The sequence below is a fragment of the Camelus bactrianus genome, chromosome 4, assembly GCF_048773025.1.
Source record: "Camelus bactrianus isolate YW-2024 breed Bactrian camel chromosome 4, ASM4877302v1, whole genome shotgun sequence".
In the NCBI taxonomy this organism is placed as follows: domain Eukaryota; kingdom Metazoa; phylum Chordata; class Mammalia; order Artiodactyla; family Camelidae; genus Camelus; species Camelus bactrianus.
Window position 1 is genome coordinate 10,188,898 of NC_133542.1, and position 20,318 is coordinate 10,209,215.

The 20,318-nt window shown below is 34.7% G+C and overlaps 1 long non-coding RNA gene across 5 annotated transcripts in view; it reads left to right on the plus strand.

Annotated features, from left to right (window-relative positions):
* The window catches only part of LOC141577436 (uncharacterized), a 686,006-nt gene that overhangs the window by 164,816 nt on the left and 500,872 nt on the right, over nucleotides 1-20,318 (plus strand). The window lies entirely within an intron of this gene.

Consider the following 20,318-nt stretch of genomic DNA (forward strand, 5'->3'; position numbering starts at 1 on the left):
CAGGGTCCCAGGTGGATTTTTCCCTCATAGGTGGCTTTTGGTAACCAGATGGTCACACAGGGAGCACTGTTAATTCATTATTTCTCAGCGAAAACTAACAAAATCATCAAGATCAGAATGTTTCCAGCAGCGGGAAGGGTATAGCTCAGTGGAAGAGCATGTGCTTAGCATGCGTGAGGTCCTGTGTTCAATCCCCAATACCTCCAATTAAAAATTAAAATAAATAAATAAATAAACTTAATCACCTCCCCCCACTTGAAAAAAAGAAAGAATGTTTCCAACAACCTTAAGAGCACACTTCTCCCTCTATTAAGGTTCCAAGAACTATAGTCAGTGGCTTGTTGACAGTGAGTTGAACCCCTTGGCAGCTAATGGCCCCAGATAATGATAATTGAATGTATCTACCTGCACTGTGGGGCTGGATCTGACTCAGGGTCACATTCTTGTCCTTGCTGGATTAGTCTCTTTCCTCCAGGGCAGGACGGGATAGATATCACCAAGTTCTACCTCACTGATCTAATTCTCTCATGGTTCCATACTAAATAAATCCTTTTTGTTGATTTTTTTCTTCTTCAACTACTTTTCCTTTTGTTAATTAATTTCAAAACATTACATTCAGCTAGAATTTAGTCCTGCTTTACCTGTATTAAACCTAGAAATTTTGTCTGAGGGTTAATTCTGCTTGTAGGCGATCTCCCTCAAGAATGGATTTTAAGTATTTCTTTCTTGGTTCTGAGATTATGTCACCCTTATCCTTTCTCAAATATTACATACAGTTGGCCCTCCATATCCACAGGCTCCACATCCACAGAGTCAACCAACTTCAGATGGAAAATAATTGAAAAAAAAATTCCTGGAGTTTTCAAAAAGCAAAACTTGAATTTGCTGTGCTCCAGCAACTGTGCAACTATTTATAGTATTTACATTGTATTTACAGCTGTTTACATAGTATTTACATTGTATTTACAGCTGTTTACATAGCATTTAAATTTTATTGGGTATTATTAATAATCTGGAGATGATTTAAAGTATATGTATGGGAGGATGTGCTTAGGTTATGTGCAAATACTACATCATTTTATAAGGCACTTGAATGTCTGTGGAGTCTGATTATCTATAAAGGGTCCTGGAACCAATCAATCCACCATGGATATAAAAGGAAGACTGTATATACATTTTCCACTAATTGCATTAAAAGTTCCATAGGTAGGAATTACATTTAGGAATTGCAATTTAACTGTTACCTGTGCCTTGCTGTACACACTTAGCAAAATGACTTGCATGTGCTAGGTGCTGAAAATTAATTTTAAAAGTTTTTAGTAGCCAGATCTCTCAGTGAAAATAATGGACTGCAAAATGAAAACAAAACAAATTAGAAATAATAAAATCCAGAATACAGTTCTTTCTGAAAAAAAAAAAATCTTATATTTCTAGGTTCCTGTATGCTTATTCTCTGTTTGAATAGCTATTTTACAAAATTAGAATAATGAGAGTAGGTACAGTTTTGTACTCTTATTTCTGCTTTTTTCTCATTCAGTTACATCAAAAATATTTCTGAAGTGTCATAAATTTTTATAATTATTTTAATAGTTGCATAATATTCCATGGAGTGGAAATGTCATAATTTGCATAACTATTATTACATTTTTAAACAGTAGTTTAGTTTCCAGCTTTCATTACTGTAAAGAACACTGCAACAAATATCTTCATATCCATAGATATTTATTTTTAGATTCTTTCTTTGGTATATATATATATATATATATATATATATATATATATATATGCAAAAGTATGAGTTTCCATGCAATTGAATTATGAAAGAATTAAGAAAGTTGCTGTAAATGAGCTGTGAATTTGTTTCTTTTTTAAAAAAAATGTTTTTATTGAAGTATAGTCGATTTACAATGTTGTGTTAATCGAGAGTAGGTTTCCCATAGGCAGAAGTTGTATGTGAGTTAGGCCCTGACAAGTCTGCTGCAGAAAGACAGAGACACTCATCCACCCTTGAAGGAGCCTCCCTCAGTTTCTCAGCTTAAGTTAAAGGCAGTAAGGCCTCTGAACTGGCTGGTTCCTCGCTCTGTGAGATGATATCTCACCACCAAACTTTAGTCTTGCTTGCATGAAAAACCACAAAGACAAGAAACCTGCGTGGACTCACTCACTTGTATCTTTAAATTCTGACTCATCATTTCACCACGTGTTTGCTGCTTTGAAAATAAATCCCGGTGAACTCAGCGTGAGGGAGGCTAAGACATGTTTCCCACCAGTGTTGAATGTGGAGCAGGCTCTGTGCCTGGCCCAGCTCAGGGTATCATTTTATGACAGCAGGATGACATTGTAACAGTGTTGGGAGACTGAATGCTTTATTGAACCTCAGCTACCCTTCCCACAAGATTCCTAAGAGAGGGAGGGAGATGTACAAAGATGCAAAGAAAGCAGCATGCAGCAGGAGATTTGTCTCTAAACTCAGAATCAGAGCTCTGGTAATCCAGGAGGGGTTGGCGAATAGCTTCATAAGAAATCTCAGGACTGCTGCTCCAGCCTGAGCAGACATGAAGCCCTATTTATTATTACTTAAACTGAATGAGACTAAAAAATAAAGCAAGTGTCTGCCAATGTGTCAGGCATTTTTATCTGTTATCTTTCTCTCCCTTTGAAAAACAGAAGCACTAATTATACCAATCTTTGGAATTCAGATGGTACCTACATTTATATCATCTATATCTATGTCTACATGTTTATCTATATTTACATATTCAAAGTGAATCATAATGGACTTTCTATTTAATATCATCCTCTTTCCATAATTAATTGTAGAACTTTTCCCATTACAATCGATAAGGTTGTTTTTCTTTTCTACTGAGAACTATGCTATTTTTATTTTGATTTATCTTATTTCCCCAGGGTAATCCTTCAAGAAATATTTTCAAAAAGTAGAGTGAGTGTTATATTTTCTGAATCCTGATATGTCTGAATATGCCTTTTTTTTTTTTGGCCCATGGACATGAATAAATCTCTCTGGGTACAACCCCATAATCACAATGCTTTTTATCCAGAACTCCGTAGCATTGCTACATTGTTTTCTAGCATTAATCTTTTAGATGAGATGATAAAGACAGCCTAATTTTCTTTCTTTTGTAGACAACCTATTTTGCTTTTCTTTATGCAAGCTTGTGGGATTTCTTTCATTGTTGCAGTTCAGAATTTTCCCTAGGAGATATCTAAGTGTACACTTTCTATCAATATTTATACTCTGCCCTCAGAGGGGGCCCTTTCTACCTAAAGATCCAAGCTCACATTTCCTTTTATTATTTTATTTATGATTACTTCTCCTTTATATACCAGGTTTCTCCTTTGCCTTCTCATTCTGGAAATGCTCTTTTAGGACCATGGGAGAGATGGTCAGCATTATTGCTAGTGTTGTTATGGAAGGAGTTTCCATGCTCTTTTAATTGTCTTTCTAAACTTGGATGTGCCCTGTCCTCTGAGTTCCAGAGCTTTCATGCTCATGGAGAGTTGGAGAGGATTTTTTTCATTCAAGTATAGTTGATTTACAGTGTTGTGTTAGTTTCAGGTGTACAGCAAAGTGATTTAATTATACATATGCATGTATATATATATATTCTTTTTCAGATTTTTCATTGTATTTTATAGGTTATTATAAGGTATTTAATATATTTCCCTGTGCTATAAAATAGGTCCTTGTTGTTTATCTATTTTATATATAGTAGTGTATATATGTTAATCCCAAACTCCCAGTTTATCCCTCTCTCCAAACCTGTCCCCCTTTGGTAACCATAGTTTGTTTTCTGTGTGAGTCTATTTCCATTTTATAAATGAGTTCATTTGTGTCATTTTTTTTAGATTCCACATATAAGAGATATCATACGATATTTGTCTTTCTGTCTGACTTACTTCACCTACTATGATAATTGCTAGGTCCCTACATGTTGCTGTAAATGTCATTATTTCCTTCTTTTTATGGCTGAGTAATATTCCATTATAATATTCCATGGACTTATCCAGTCATCTATAAATAGACATTTATGTTGCTTCCATGTCTTGGCTATTGTAAATAGTGCTGCTATGAACATTGGGGTACATGTCTCTATTCAGTTATAGTTTTCTCTGAATGTATGCCCTGGAGGGACTTCTGAATCATATGGCATTCTATTTTTAGTTTTTTAAGAAGCCTCCATATTGTTACCCACAGTGGCTGCACCAACTTATATTCCAACCAGCAGTGTAGGAGGGTTCCTTTTTCTCTGTACTCTTTCAAGCATTTATTATTTGTAGACTTTTTAATGATGGCCATTCTCACTGGTGTGAGGTGATACCTCATTGTAGTTTTAGTTTACATTGAAGAGAATTTCAAAAATATCTGTATATTGAATACCAGAAATTTCTTAGAAAAAATTTTAATTTACTGTATTATTATTATTATTTGACTAGATATGAGCTAAAAGGAACCAGTCACTAATTATAACTGATGTCTTTTCCCTCCGTTTGGTATAATCATCTCTTGAGTCAGTAATATCTAGGACATGGAACTTCACTAAGAATCTTCGTGAGAGTGGCATTTCATGTGTAATAACTTTAATAAATAAATCTGCCTTGTTGAAAAATGTTTGTATTCCTAACACCCTGTAGTGATCAGATCATATCAATCTTCTGTATTAATAACAATAATGTATATATACATGCATATATATACATTTATTCTAGATAAGCTAATTTAATATCGTCTTAGAAAGTTATCTTCCTTGAACCACATTTTTTTGCCTTTGCTATTGAAAAGAACACATTTCTAAATAATCTACATAATAGTAATATACAGATTGTTTCTATACACCTTAGATTAGTGATTCTCAACCTTGTTTGTTTATTAGACTCACTGGAACACTTTAAAAATTACCATCATTTGTGCCATATCCCAGAGCAGTTAAACCTCTGGAGCTGGGAGCTGTGCTTCACCATGTTTCACAAGTGCTTCAGATTATTTTAATATGCACCTTTTTGTTAAGAACCACTGCTTTAGTAAAACAGGAAAAGCATTGACTAGGCATTTGTTTGATTACTTGATCTTATGCATGGTACTGTTATGGTGGCCACAAGTAGGAAGCACATGGGAAACAAGATTAGTAGTGCACTGGGCTCTAGACCAAACCACTTACAAAGGTTTGCAGCAGCCATGCAGAGCCACGCAGAGTGATGTGAAGCCATGCAGATCTGTGCAGACCAATGCACGTGTGTCAGAAGGACCTGCATCCTTGGATGCAAGCCTATCACTCAGGAAAAATGGCACACGGGAAATTGAATATTATACCTGGTGTTTATTCACATGTGAAGATGACTTTATTCTAGGAAACACCTCTGAAACATAACGTGGGCTGTTAACTCCAAAGGATCAGTTATAATTATAAACTCTACTTCAAAATTTCACATCATAGTTGGCTCATCCTGAGAATTTCGGCACTTAAAAAATTTCAGATCAAAACTGAGGACAGAATAGAATATAGTTTTCTTTATCATATCAATAGGGATATATATATATATTTCCTAGACATACCAGATATATTAATTCCTAAATTCCTAGACATACCAGGCATATAATTCCTGGACATATTGGCCTAACTGAATATTTTAGCTTTTTGAAATTTTTAACTACTAAAACAGCATTGTGATGCTTGCAACATAAATGTATGTATAATGATATATGCCTATTATATTACAATATATTTATAGCTGAAATGTGCTCACTAATACCATTACTACTACTATTGCTGTTACTACTACTACTGTTACTAATGGCAAAAATAATAAGAGCAGACACTTAGGTAGCACATACTATTTGCCAGGCGTTACTCTAAGCACTTTCACGTATTAATTCTGTTAATCCCCCAGTGGTCCTCTGTGGATGGTATTACTATGATCCTCATTTTACAGATAAGGAAACAGAGGCATAGAGAGCTCAATGACTTTGCAAGGTTGAGTGCAGGAGTCAGGATTCAAACCTGTGCTCTTCACTGCTGTGTGCTCCATGTAAGTTATAGTTAAGTAGGTAACTATATCCTAATTAGGAACATAAAATAAGATTTAAAGAGCTTGGAAAAGAGAGTAGAAAAATGTACCAGGAGAAAGGATCTCAAAGAAAATAAATGAAAGAATGACTGCCTTGGGATGTGTGGATTTGAGTTTCAAGGAACTAAATCAGATTACAACTGAATTCGATATTAAGACCTGGGAAGTAGGACAATGAAACACTTCATTTATTGGGCTACAGACTGTAATAAAACAACTAGCTATTCAAGTGAACCAGTTTTTAATTCCAAAGCAATGTGTTTGGGCTTGTTAATTGCAGTTGTTATATGAGCTATTGAATTATGTATAATAGTATAAATTTTTACAAGAGTGGAATAAATTCAGAGTGTAAACAAGTATTGATGTCTTGACAAAATATTCCTTGTTTCTGTCATAACATTTCCCCATATCTTCTATTTAATCTACAGGTATCAAAGTGCATCTCTCTCTTTTTTTTCTTGCTTTTTTGGGGGGTGTGGGTAATTAGGTTTATTTATTTATTTAAATGGAGGCACTGGGGATTGAACCCAGGACCTCATGCACGCTAAGCACTACACTCTACCACTGAGCTATACCCTCCCCCTGGTCTCTCTTTATTATTAAGTTGATCTCACTTTGTTTAAGTACAATAATTTTGTCTACATCTTTGCTGAGTGTACATTTAAGTTATTACATATGACAGCTATAAAAAAAGATATATGATGAATTCAGTGATTAATTAAGATGACAAATCAAATACCTGTGTACCCTCTACCAATTTGAAGGAAAAGGGTATCACTAATACAATTGTAACCCCTTCTGTGCTGTTTCTTGCCCTCCTGCTTCCCTCCTGCTCCCAAGGGTAAATAGTATTCTGAATTTTATGTCTATCACACTCTTGATTTTACAAGTGTATGTGTGTATTATATATATATTATATATATAATATATAGTATAAACATTATATTGTTAATTTTTGTTGAGTTATGAAATCCAGGTAAATGGTACCATACTATCATACTATATGAATTCTGCATTTTGCCTTTTCCAATCTACCATATATTTTTTGAGATATTTCCATGTTCATATGTCTAACATGTATATTAATTTTTACTCTTTTATGCTATTCTACTCCATGAATATATAAATATAAATAATTTACTCATTTTCCTTTTCATGACTAATAAGCTTGTTTCTAGTTTTTCTCTGTCACATATGATGCTGTTATTATCTTTCCTGTTCATGTGAAAAAATTTCTAGGGGTGGAATTGATGGGCAATAGCAAAGGCACATTGTGAAACTTTACACAGTAACTCCCATTTGCTTAACAGAGTCATTGAAACGATTAACATTCACACTGTGATGAAAAATTCACTTTATTCCACATCGTTAACAGTAGGCAGCAGTGTCAGAGTTTTAATCTTTGCCAGTCTACCCAAAATCAAACTTTACCTTATTTTGATTTTCAATTGCTTACTTAGATATTAATATTATGTTTACTGGTCACATGTGTTTCTTTTTTGGTGAAACATCTTTTCTTATCTTTTGCCTCTATTTCTGATGTCTTTTTCTTATTATTTTGTAGGAGTTCTTTATATATTCTAGAAATATAGTATTTGTCTATTTTAAGGGTTTTAAATATTTTGTTTTATTTTTCACCTCTTTATGTTGTCATTTGAAGAAGAGAAATTTTCAATTTTGTGATAGTCAAATTTATCAATCTTTGTAGTTTATGATTTTATGCCACAATATTTTATGCTATAATATTTTTAATACTATTTCTAATTATAAAATGTAATGCATATCCATTATTGGAGATGTGGAAAGTGAACAAAAGCACAAAGAAAGAATAAGAAAGAAAAAAAAAGATGAGGGATAGGAGAAGAATAGGGCATGAAAATTTAAATTTTAGTTATTATAATAAATAGGGAACTTTATGTTTTTACAGGTATAGTGATAGTTCAACTCAAATTTCTCACAAAAGTCTTTGAAACACTTTTATACTGAACAGTTAAGATTTTTCTAAATTATTGATTTGAATTCTATGTTTTTTTAAGGCTATTTACCACTTGCCCATCAAATTTAAATCATGTTTTCCTATTTGTTTTAATTCTCTGGTCGTTTATGATATAAAGATATTTAAATTTTTAGAACTCAGAATTCAAATCTATGAATCACTTTTGTTGTAAATGGATTTTCAAATTTAGAAAGTTCTAGGATGTCTCAGGGCCAGTTAATGATTGTTTATCCTTTATTCTACACTTGCTACACTATGCCATGTGTGCACACACACACATGCACACACATACTCTTTTAATGGGACTAAAAATTTAGTGCGTTCTGTTATTTAACTTGAAGTTTGAACACCAAACACTTATTGAATAAGCTATAACACTTTCCAAGATTATATTTTTTACATAATCAAGTTCCTATATGTCCTATGATTTGCTTTAGGTTTGTCTAACTCATGCATGTGTCTGATATTTTTGGCTTTTGACTAAAAGTCTACACTCTTATATTTGAATTGTTGAATTTCATTATATGTTTCACTTATTCAGTTTCCTAAGCTTATGATGATGTAGCTTTTCATATATTTAAGATCCTTAAAATTTGAAACAAATATCTAAGGGAAAAAGACACTTGCTTCACTGACTTGATATATAAGTTATATTATTATTTGATTTTAGTCTATTGATTCAAATGTTAATCTCACCCAAAAACAACCTCATCACCACACCCAGAAAAATGATTGAATGAATATCTGAGCATCCCATGACCCAGTGAAATTGACACTTAAAATTATTTTAACCATCACAAGAATTTATCATTTCCCCACTTTGTACCTGCTGCAAGAAGGTTGCATAAAACCTCATGGACGGTCAGCTTTCTTAGTTTATTCTGATATTTCAAATTATGATTCCAGCTCAAAAGTATATTGATCAGATATTTCAAAACTGTTAAATTGGTTTGCTACGAGGAATTCCTATTTCAGAGCCATTATCTGTCCCTGAATTCTTGGATATTCTGAAGCAAAAGGAGATATATACTGCAGCACTACAGATCAGCTAGAAGCAATAGGGCTGTCAAACCTTTTGAAAAGGTATGGTGGGGAACTGGAAGTGTCAAAGAAGAAATGAGAAAACAACGTTTCTGCTAGAGCAGTTGACACTTTGAAACCTATATTTCTCCTTGGGGAAGTCCCTATGGCTTCTAATTATAATCAAAATTGTTCTTAGTGAGGGAATGGAAGGAAGGTGAAGAAATGAGGTATTAAAACCTTTGTCAACTCAGTCTCAAGTGAGTGATGCTCATAGAGCACCTGGAGAACAGATTCTTTGAAAGTCTGCTACATTTTACATGCTTATGTAATATATCATATGTTTTCCCCCAAGCAATTTAATTTGAATAGTTGAAATCAAAGTCTTTTGGAGAAACTCAAACGTCAAAATGTTAAAATTCATCTCAGATATATCAGTCTAAAGAGGAAAGCAAGACTCAAATTCATTTGATTTCATTCACCTATTCAACAAACATTTATTTCCAACATGAATAACATTGTTTTATGCCCCCCCCACCAAATCTGTGGGATGAAAGAGAGGAAAAGAGAGAAAGAGTAAGGATGTGAAAGCGAGGTATAGAAGTACACGGAAATATGATAAATTGCTAGCAAAAATTTGTTATAATGGTTTGTTGGGGAACAACATTAAGAGAATCAGAGAGGTCATCTTACTCTTCACTTAAATAAGAGTATATATAAATATATATATATGTATTTATTATTTACTATGTGTGAGGCACTGTGCTGGGTACAAAGAGAGCCAATGGTAAATAAGACAGCCATGTTTTATGACATCATGGGGCTGAGGTAGCAACTAATTTTATTAAACTGTGAGATGGTTTTACTGCATGCCGTTATCCTAATTGAATGCTATCTTTTGCTTTTATGATCATACCAATATTAAAAACATTTAGATTTTCTTAGAACTCTTTAGAAATAAAAATGTAGAAAATCAGCATTGGTGGGAAATACGTAGTTTCTAAGAAATATTTTAGGAAAAATTTTCACTATGATTTATGATGTAAATACTCATCTACGTTAGTGATACACAAGTCCCATGACTCTCCATTTATCTTTTGTCTGATGCATTTTGGATGAGACAGAACATTTTCAAATTGTTTCATTGGAGCATTTCATGCTGTTTTTCTTCTCAGTTGTTTAATTCACTCCACTCAATCACTAACTTACTCATTGATTCAATACAGGTTGATTGATTGGTATGTGTATGGTTCCTTAATAGGAGCTGCAGAAAAGAGGAATCAAACATTAATAAGACATAAATCCAATCTTATGAAACTTATTGACCAGTCATGTAATGAAAAGACATGTACTCAAGATATAATTATGAAAGAAGGGTTAAAGGCCATAAAAGAAGAATGGGTAGAGTTCTATTTCTGTTCATGCAACTTCAGGGAGCGTGGCTTTTGACATAGTACCTGAAGGCTAGTCACTGTTTCGGCAAATGGAGGAGAGGAGGAGAGCCCTCTACGTGGAAAGAACAATGAAAACCAAAAAACGGTGTTGTGGCAAGCAGCAGTCAGCTTGTCAGCTTTGTAGTGCATTCAGTCATTAATGGCATAAATCAGAGAGAAGACTGGTAAAACTGGGGACAGACTTGAAGGCCTTAAATAATATCTCAAGAAGCTTTTTGTTTATTTTCAATAGGAAGCTGGTGAAGTTTTTTTTTTTTTTAACAACAGCATCTTTAGCCTGAATGACTAAAGAGATATTGCTGCCATTACCCGAAGTAGTGGGTACAGGGGATGTACCCATTTGGGAAGCTGTGTACATGTTAAGGAATGGGTTCTGGTGAGTGTTTCTTGGGGTGTTCTATCCAGGCAGGTGGAGATGCAACACTAGAATTCACAAGAGAGGCAAGAGCTGTGGCAGTAAGCACTAGAGTCACTATCACTAACACAGATGTGTGAATGAAAATTGTTGCCTGCCGTATCAGTGAATACAGGATGTTGCAGCCATCGTCATGACAGCCGCCCCATGATGAGCCCTGAGGTGTGGGAACTCAGATTGGAGACAATCAGGCTCCCCACTGCCAAGCCCTCAGCCACTGCAGCCGCCCGTAGTGTTGCCCCCTGAGGGGACACAGGATGGGAAGCAGAGGACACTGGCCCTAGGGTAGCTAAGGTGCATGTCAAAGGAGTGATTTCAAGGAGCCCAGACTCTTGCATCTTCCCATGCATAAAAAAGTGCTAAATTCATTGACTTGAGATATCTGGGCTTCTTTAATTAACAGTAATCTTTTGATATTCCGACTACCTTGTCTTTATTGCAAAAACCCCTGTGTATCCAGGTGCCTCCCTTCCCTCTTTGGAGCAGCCCCTCAGAGCTATTCTGAGAGGCTGCCTCCTGAGCTTGAGGTCCTCAGAAAGTCCACCACATAAAACCTAATTCCCAACGTTTACGTTGTGCTTTTTTTTTTCCTTCATTCAGCAGGTTCTAGTGTTGAAATGATGAAATTAGATGAGATTTCCAAAGAACAAAGGGAGTTTAGATGGGGAAGGTGGAAGTGTCTAGGGTATAACTCTGAAATAGGAAGGCAATAAAATGATGATCTACAGTTAGAAAATGGGAAGAGAAAAACAGACCCCAGGAAACAGAGCAGTAGTTGCATCGTTAGAAAGAGAAACAGAAAAGTAGAGAAGCATTATTTCATGGAAGGTAAGAAAGAAAAATGTGATGAAAAAGGAAAGGTCACATGCATCAAAGAGATCAAGGTGAAGCAGCACCAAGGCAGTATTTATATATGAACTTGTAGATGAGCATTTTTACTAATGAATTACACACAAACTTAAGTCACAGATGTTAAAATATGTTACTCTTGAAGTGCAGCAATCTATACTCCACTCACAGAAAGAACAGTGGCTGTCTGGGTGGAGGATGTAATATTTATTTACCTCTGCACTTGGATCCTATTGTGACTCTAAAACTCACTCAAAGTTATGTGCTCTGTTTGGTCGAATGAAGTATTTGGAATAAATATCCAGTGCTTTGGTAGGACAAGAGAAAGGGCCATCTTTGGTGTATGTTGGACATGCGGGTGAGTGTGGGGGTGGAGAGTGTGTTTCATTCCCTTGGGCACAGTCTCCTCTTTCCATTCCCTTCTACGTGTCCTTTCTCAAGCTAAGAAGTAAAGAACTAACTGTAACATTTGCAAATGACAGTAGGCAACTGAGGTGCCATTGAAACACTTTTTATGTTAACAAAATTTCACTCTTTCATGATATCTATTTTTCATAATTTTTATATTTTACCATAAGTAGTGGCACAAAATTAAATAAAATGGGGTGAAAAATGAAAATCAGGTACACTTAGCAGTGAACAAAATTGATTGAATCACATATAACGTTGAAAATAAGTTTAATAGATTATGACCGAAAATAATAAATGCCATTTTTTCAATTTTCTAGTTCCTAATTATATTTTTTTTGATTGACAGCTTAAGTATTTTTCCTCTTGCTACCCCTTGACACTTGTGAAGTAGAACTCTGCCATGCTGAGTTTTCCAAAATTGAGATTGAAGGTAAAAGGGCTGTATTCGCCCACTTAACCTTCTGAGTGCCCACCTGCTTAGCTTGGATTTGCTCCAGATGCCAAATTAAGGTCCTCCCATAACAATGGTATAAACAAAGTAGAAACTTATTTCTCTATAAGAAAGTCCAGAAGTAGGAAGTCAACATCAGATTGTACAAGATCCAGTCTCTCAGAAAACTAAGATCTTTCTATTTTATTCCCCAATTCACATGACTTGTATTCTCAAGTCACTTTCTAGGACCTGTGGCTGCTTGAGGGTCACTTTATTAGTATTTCTGGCAGCAGAAAGGGGGGAGAGGGGAGAAGATGCACCCTTCCTTTTAAGAAGTTCGAGAAATATTCACAACATTTCTCTTCCTTTTAAGAAGTTTGAGAAGTATTCACAACATTTCCTAAATTTTCTCGGCCAGAACTTGGTCACATGTCCACACTTGGCTTTAAAAGAAGCTGGAAAATACAGTCTTTTAGGTGTGTGGCAATCTCTCTTTAAACTACAGCCAGAGAAGTCATGTTGTTTTCCTACACAAAATCTTTATCATAGACTTCCCTTTAATAATGAATCAATTGTAATCCCTCACTTTGATGTTTAAACTCTTCTTTTTTATATTATTATTATTTTTAATACATATTTTTATTGAAGTTAGTCAGTTTACAATGTTGTGTCAATTTCTGTTGTACAGCATAATGCTTCAGTCATACATGAACATACATATATTCATTTTCATATTTTTTCACCGTAAGTTACTATAAGATATTGAATATAGTCCCCTGTGCTGTACAGTATGAACTTGTTAATAAACCCAAACATCTAGTTCCAAATTCATTTTGCATTGCTCTTACACACACATTTCAACCATATTAAACTCAAGAATGTTTTATAAATACATCTTCTGTTTTCTGTATTTTGTACTATTTTCTTTGTGTTTTTTCTCACCTAGAGTTGTCTCTTTCTGTCATTGCTTACTGAAATCTTACTTGTCTAGTAAGGCCAATGAGAAATACCACATCTTTAAAATTTCTCTCCTAATTCCTGAATAGTATGGAAGTTTTACTCCTTTGATTTCTCATAGCATTTGATTTGTGTCTCTTTCATGACATTTTATATAGTTTACCACTTATATTCCATTTGGACTTCCCTTAAGTTCCCTGTAGACAGTAAGCTCCTTGGACTGACAAAGATGTATCTCATCTCATTTATTTCCATACATACTCTCTGAAGCACCTAGTTTCTGATCTCTGCATCAGAAGTACACAGAATAGAGTCTTAATATTTAATGGAAATTAAATTTCCACAGAAGTTTATGCCTATTTCTTAAGCACTATGGAAAAGAGCACAATTTTACAGAGAACAATTTCCAGAATTAAGATCACGACATGTTTGAAGTATGCATTTGGGAAATAGAGCAGAGGACCAAGCATGGCCTGATGAAAGTGGGTAAGGGCCACAGCAGAGCTGACTGTGCTTATCCTTAGGGGACAGAGAGGACTGTCTTTGCATGTGGAACCGAAAATTTCAGGGAAGGTATTCCAGTGTGTTGGTTGGAGAACCTAGCCTTTCTCTCATCACTTCATTTAGAAAGAGGTCTTCCCTGACCCGACATGATTATTACAGGATATGAGCTCAGAATATGACACTTGGAGCCCTGTGAAGTGCCTTGTGAATTCCCAAGAGAAAGTGTTATTAGAGCAGACCCACCCTAGTTTTCCTGTAGATTTGATATTTCATATAATAGTCACTTAAGAGAATTGTGCTCTCTATTTACAACGGGAGAAAAAACTTTATTCTACTTGTGGTAGATAGATTACTGTAAAAGAGAATTCTGGCTCAAATGTTTCTTGTGTGGGAAAGAATGGCAGCCAGTTTCCTGCAGGAGAACCGGCTTTTTCTGTCAGCACAGTAGGTGACGGATCTAGATTTAAGTCTCTGCTCTACCACTTGGTGAGCTTGGGAAAGTTGCTTAAATCTTTGCGGTCTAAATGATATGTGCTGTTATATACCACCTGGCATTATAATAGGTTTAGTTATTTATAAATATTGGGTGCTGTGGATTAAAACCAAAACTGTATCACAGAATTGCTGAGCTAAGGTGTCTGGAAGGCCAGAGGGACAGTTTCTAAGAGAACTGACAAAATAAAAGATCTTTGGTGGATTCAGACTCTATTGGACCAGCTGTCTGTACTATCCACTCCCCAGAAACAGGAACTCTTTTCCATGGACATAGGCAGCACTGTGGAGCAGACATCCTCTCTCCTGGCAGGAAACTCTTAGGAAAGAAAAGAGAGGAGGTGCTGAGGCCAGTTTACCTAGTTTATTCTTTCCTTACTTATCATTTGAGATAGAGGGGCCATGAGAGACCAGGAGTGTCACCATAATTCTGCTCCCTTGATGAGAAGCTTTTCATTCTAATATTCCCCCAACATTGTATTCTTTTAACCCATTGGACTTAGTCACCCAATGATACAGTTAAGCAGAATGTGGTTATTAGCCAACTCAATCCCAGGGGTGGGCAATCCTCATTCCCAGCACAGTTCTCTTCCCAACTTCATGGGCTCCCTCCCTCAGGACCCACCACTGCTCCCTTGGATCCTTACTGCCGAGACCACTGGTGGGCATTATAGACTTTTCTGCAGTGATTCAGACCTCTCCAGAGTGGTTCAGGAGAATATGTTATTAAATCAACACCATGATTTACAGGCTGAAATTTCATACCCTATTCTATATCTCATCCAAAGTATATGTAGCCATACTGTCCAATGTATCATATAAAAAGTTCTGCATTGAGGATGAGTGCTATCATGAAACACACAAACACACAAATACCTTTTGCCAACAGAATACCACTAACACAAGTCACCCCAAATTTGTCCTCTGCACTTATTAAATTCCCTGGAAGAAATTAAAGCTCAAAAATAGAATCCTTTTACAAATGAGGTCAAAGATTATAATTTCAAAAATATCCAATCTGAAATAAAATTGTATTGCTCTCATAAGTCTAAAGGCCAGAATTTTAGCTTAAATTAAAATCCTACATCATTCTCTCTACTCTGTTATTTTGTTCATTCTTAGCTAGAGTTTCTCCATGCCTGGAAAAACTTTGGAATCTGTCAGCAGCTACAGTCTAGAATATATCATTGGAATAGACATTGTGTTAGGGCCTCAGCAATTGTGTTAACACAATGGATTCAACGTTAGTCCTGCCAGTTTGTTTCATGGCTTTGGATAAAGTTTGTCAGTGCAACTCTGATGGGCTTGATCAATAACAGAAAAACTTGAACCTCATTAGTGCCTGGTAGAGAGGTGGGAATCAGTTACCTGGCTTTTCAAGGTAGCAAATACTGTCCCATGTTCTAAGACACAGTAGATCTGTAGTCACCTGTTCCCTGTAGTTGAATCTTCTCATGGGGATCAGTTCTGTACTTCGTTCTCATTTCTGCTCAGAGGTCACCTCTTCAGAGAGAGAGATTCTGTCTCCATCTCAAATCACCCTGAACCCATCGCTTTCTTTTTAGCACATGTCATTGTCTGAGATTATATGTATATCTCTGCCTGTCTTACTTGCTACTAGAATATAAATAAGGGGATGGACATTGTTGTCTTACCCTTGGTGCATCCCCAGTGATGAGAGAAACTCTCTGGGCCTAAGAGTCAACCAATCAGTGTTTGTGAAATAAACAAGTAGACTAAAAGCACAAGTGTCCTGAGACCCTCCCACTCAGCTCTGTTCAGAAAAAACTGCCTCTAAATTCTGGTTTTAATTTTTCTGGTGATTATTTGAATTTCTCAATATATGAACTTAGGGAATGATTTTGATTCCTTCATCTAAGTAACGAGGAGTTTTAGCTCAGTTTTGCTGTGCACCCATCTCCTGAGTGTTATTAGTAATAGTACTTTGAAGACTTCGTATTATGTACTAAAAACTATTTTCCTCATTATGGCAGATCTTATTAAGTGACTCCCTTAATACCCATTTTCTCTTCAGCCTTGGCTGTGCCCTCTTCGTCTGTCTGGAATATGAACATAAATATGGGATGTGGGTGGGGGACAGCAGGCATTCTGTGACCCTGTTAGAGAAGAAAGACAGAAGGGTCTCAGCTCTTCATGAAATTGTTGACCAGATGTACCAGCCCAGGACTGAGGCAGACACACTCACATGTGTTCTCCTTTCTCTGAATCCTTGTTTTCCTGTAACTTATAGTTGAATACATTACTATTGATAAATTGTTTAGTCAACTTTGGGCCATAATTCTTGACACTCCATTATGCAAAATGAGTAAAAAAAAAGGTTCCTACATTACTCTCCTGCTTTCTCCTTTGCTAGCTTCTCTCAGCTTTGTCATTATTTTGCTATCAGAGTTTATAACTCTTACATGCTGTTCTATTATGGTAATTAATTCTCCTAGGATGTGCTTTCAGAGTTAATCTAAAATTTGATAAATAATGAACAGCAATATAATTATGTAAATATCAGTCACAATTAGAAACTCATATTATGATTGGACTCAGAGACAAAAAAAATTATAAGCCACAAAACCTGTATAGCTCAAAGAAGAATCTTTAATTATAGTCAGATGTAGTCTTAAAATTCACTAAATCATGTTTTATTTGGTTTGTTTCATATTCGGGCCTTCTTTTATGGATATTTTTCCTAAAGTTTTTGTCTTTTCTTGTTATCATTTAAAATACTTTATCATATCATTATTTTTTAACCCAGTTTCTTAAATCAAACTCCTTATTGGATATGTTTTTAAAATTATTTCCAAACTTACCCATAGAAATATACAAGTTCATTCTCCCAAGACTAGTACCCAACACTGCCCTTTCTCTCCTCATCTCCCACCAGGGATTTAAAAAAAAAAATTTGTCTAATTGATATATGTAAAAAATATTTCAAAATTGAATTGACTTGATTACCAGTAATTCTAAACATTTTTCTTATTGTTTCATTTATTCTTTCTTTTATGAATTCTGTGTTCCTGGCCTGTGTGCATTTTGCTGTTAAGATAGCCATGGTTTTCCTGCCATATTTATAGTTCATTTATTTTGATTTTGGTATATGAACATTATCATTTTATTACAAATTACTTTCTCAGTTTGCTCTTTGTTTTCTGTTTTTATGGTGGATTTGTTTTACTGTGTTAAAGATGTTATTTATACAATAGTTTTAATGTAGAAGTTGGTTAAATAAAGAAAAACTCTTCCCTATGTGACCTCTGTCTCGATGTCATTCTAGGTGAACTTGAAAGTTAACTCTGTTAGGTTATGTACTAATGTTACTTAAGTGATTTATCACACAAGTATTAATTGTGCTTCAGTTATGTGCTGAACAGTATTTTCACATAGAAAATAAAGAGGTATAAGCCAATGTGTCATTGCTCTCATGAAGCATACAGTCAAAATTAAATTTAAAATTAAATTTAAATTTCTTATTCAAAGGTCTCAAGTTTGTTTATGAACATCTGTCTTTCTAGGTAATCGAAACAGGTACTTGAGTTTAGGCTTAAGATCATTAAACATATGGAAAAAATATTACCCTCCAGCTGTCTCCTGTATCAATTTCTGTCAGCTGTTTTGATCCACAGTTATGAGTGTTAACTAATCCTGCAAATACTTTCTTAGGGCAATCAGGTGTCAAAATTGTAAAGGTTATATATATTTAAAGGTTATGTATAATATATTTTCATTTCTCTTCTCCACCGTTAAAAAAAATCATGCAGAAATATATGTATATATCCTTGTACTCTTACAACACTGTTTTATTTCACGTTCTGTAAAATAATTTTCCATGTTATGGTGTGTATATTTGGTATCCTTTTGCTTTGTTTAAAGAAGTTAAATTTTAGTAGAAAAATACCTTCTGTCTTAATAAAGAACTATGTAATGTCTATTAGTTTTTTGCTTCTTATACTTTAAAGTTTCTTTGGTTAGTTTGAGATTATAAATGCTTAGAGATATCAGGAAATACATTATGTAAATGTCTCTAAAATATGATTGGCAAGCACTGTAATGTAGAAGGGGCACAAATGGTTTTAGAATCAAATACGTAGGTGAGTTTCTGCCTTGAGGTCTCCATGACTTGCTTGATGAGATAATTTCCTTAATGTGTTGCCTATAAAATAGAGGTAATGGTAATAACTCTCATATAAACATTATGTAAAGGCTAAATAAGAAAAGGCATCAAGAGTTTAGGACAAAGCCTAGAAAATATGCAGTAGCATACTCACATTTATTATTTGTATTATTAATTTTAATAAGTGTATAGTTGTGAAATAGGTCTCATTATGATTTACCTTGATTAACTCCAAATTCTTCATGAACATAATATCCAGGAAAAAGTCACCTTATGGCTCTAATATATCATTTCACTAACTTAAAAAGCAAATATTTTATTTGGACAAAAAATGGGAGAAAGCTTTAATCTGAAAATGCACCAAATAGGTTTTCTCCCTACATGCATATTTTATTAAAACTGGTCATTCCTATGGATTTTTATTATGAACACCAAATAAAGTAAACATTCCACCATTGCAAACAAATTTATCATTACATTGCCCTTTAATGTATGTAATGGTGTGATGACTTTGAACAATTGGTAACTAAGTTTTTCTTTCAGTAGTTTTCACAGAGGTAAACATAAGATAAATGCTTTCTATTTTGTAAAGGAAATGTTTCCTTCTTGTAAAATATTTTTGACTAGTAAATTTCACAAAAATAATGAAGTTACTGAACCACCGTATAGAGTAACTGTCTTAATTTTCTTATTTACATTTTCACAGTATACTTCATACTTTCTTTGATTGCTAATTTTTCATTGTATTTCTCCTAGTAACTAAAAGATATGCTCAAACAAAAAATTTTAGTGGAACTGGCACTAATGTAGCAAGAAACATGGTCCATGATGGTAGCCCAGATCATTTGAGTGGAGATTCAAATTTTAAAGACAAAATTGAATGAATTCAGATACCAAAAAGCTTGTTAGGATTTTAAAGTTAGTAATTTCTTCCATGAGCTACTATTAAAAAAATGAATGTTTGAAATATAATTTGTGGATTGAGGAAACATTCTTATGTTAAGTGATGAATTAAGAATGTGTTATACAAGCAGGAAGACTTGACTTGGAATTTAACAAATGCAGGTATCACTGAATCTCTTCTTGGAGGTGATATTCCAGGCCTTTCTCTGAGCTGGGAAAAACCTGTTTTGAGAGAGCACGAATACTTGAGAATTTTAATGATTACTCTATTGAGACTGAATAATAAGTTGATGAAATAATTTTTGCTCTGGAAATGTTATGGACACTTGTTTCAGTCATGTAAATGTCTAATAGGGTTGTGGCACTTGGAATGAAAGAGTGTGGAAATATATGAAGAGTAAATTCCTGTTACTTTGTGACTTTAACAGACAGGTAAGACCAGAAAGCAATCAAAGAATGTAAAAAATAGATGAAAAGTAGCATGTTGTGTTAGTTGAGGGGAGAATATTCTGGTGACGATTTCTGTAGGACAGATTACTCCAAAAATAAGTAACGTATGACAATGACCATTTTTTTTATGCACAGATTCTGTGAATCAGCAATTTGGACAGGGTCCAGTAGGATAGCTTTATTCCGCCCTTGGGGTCTCAAAGTCTGGAGGCTGGAATCACCAGAAG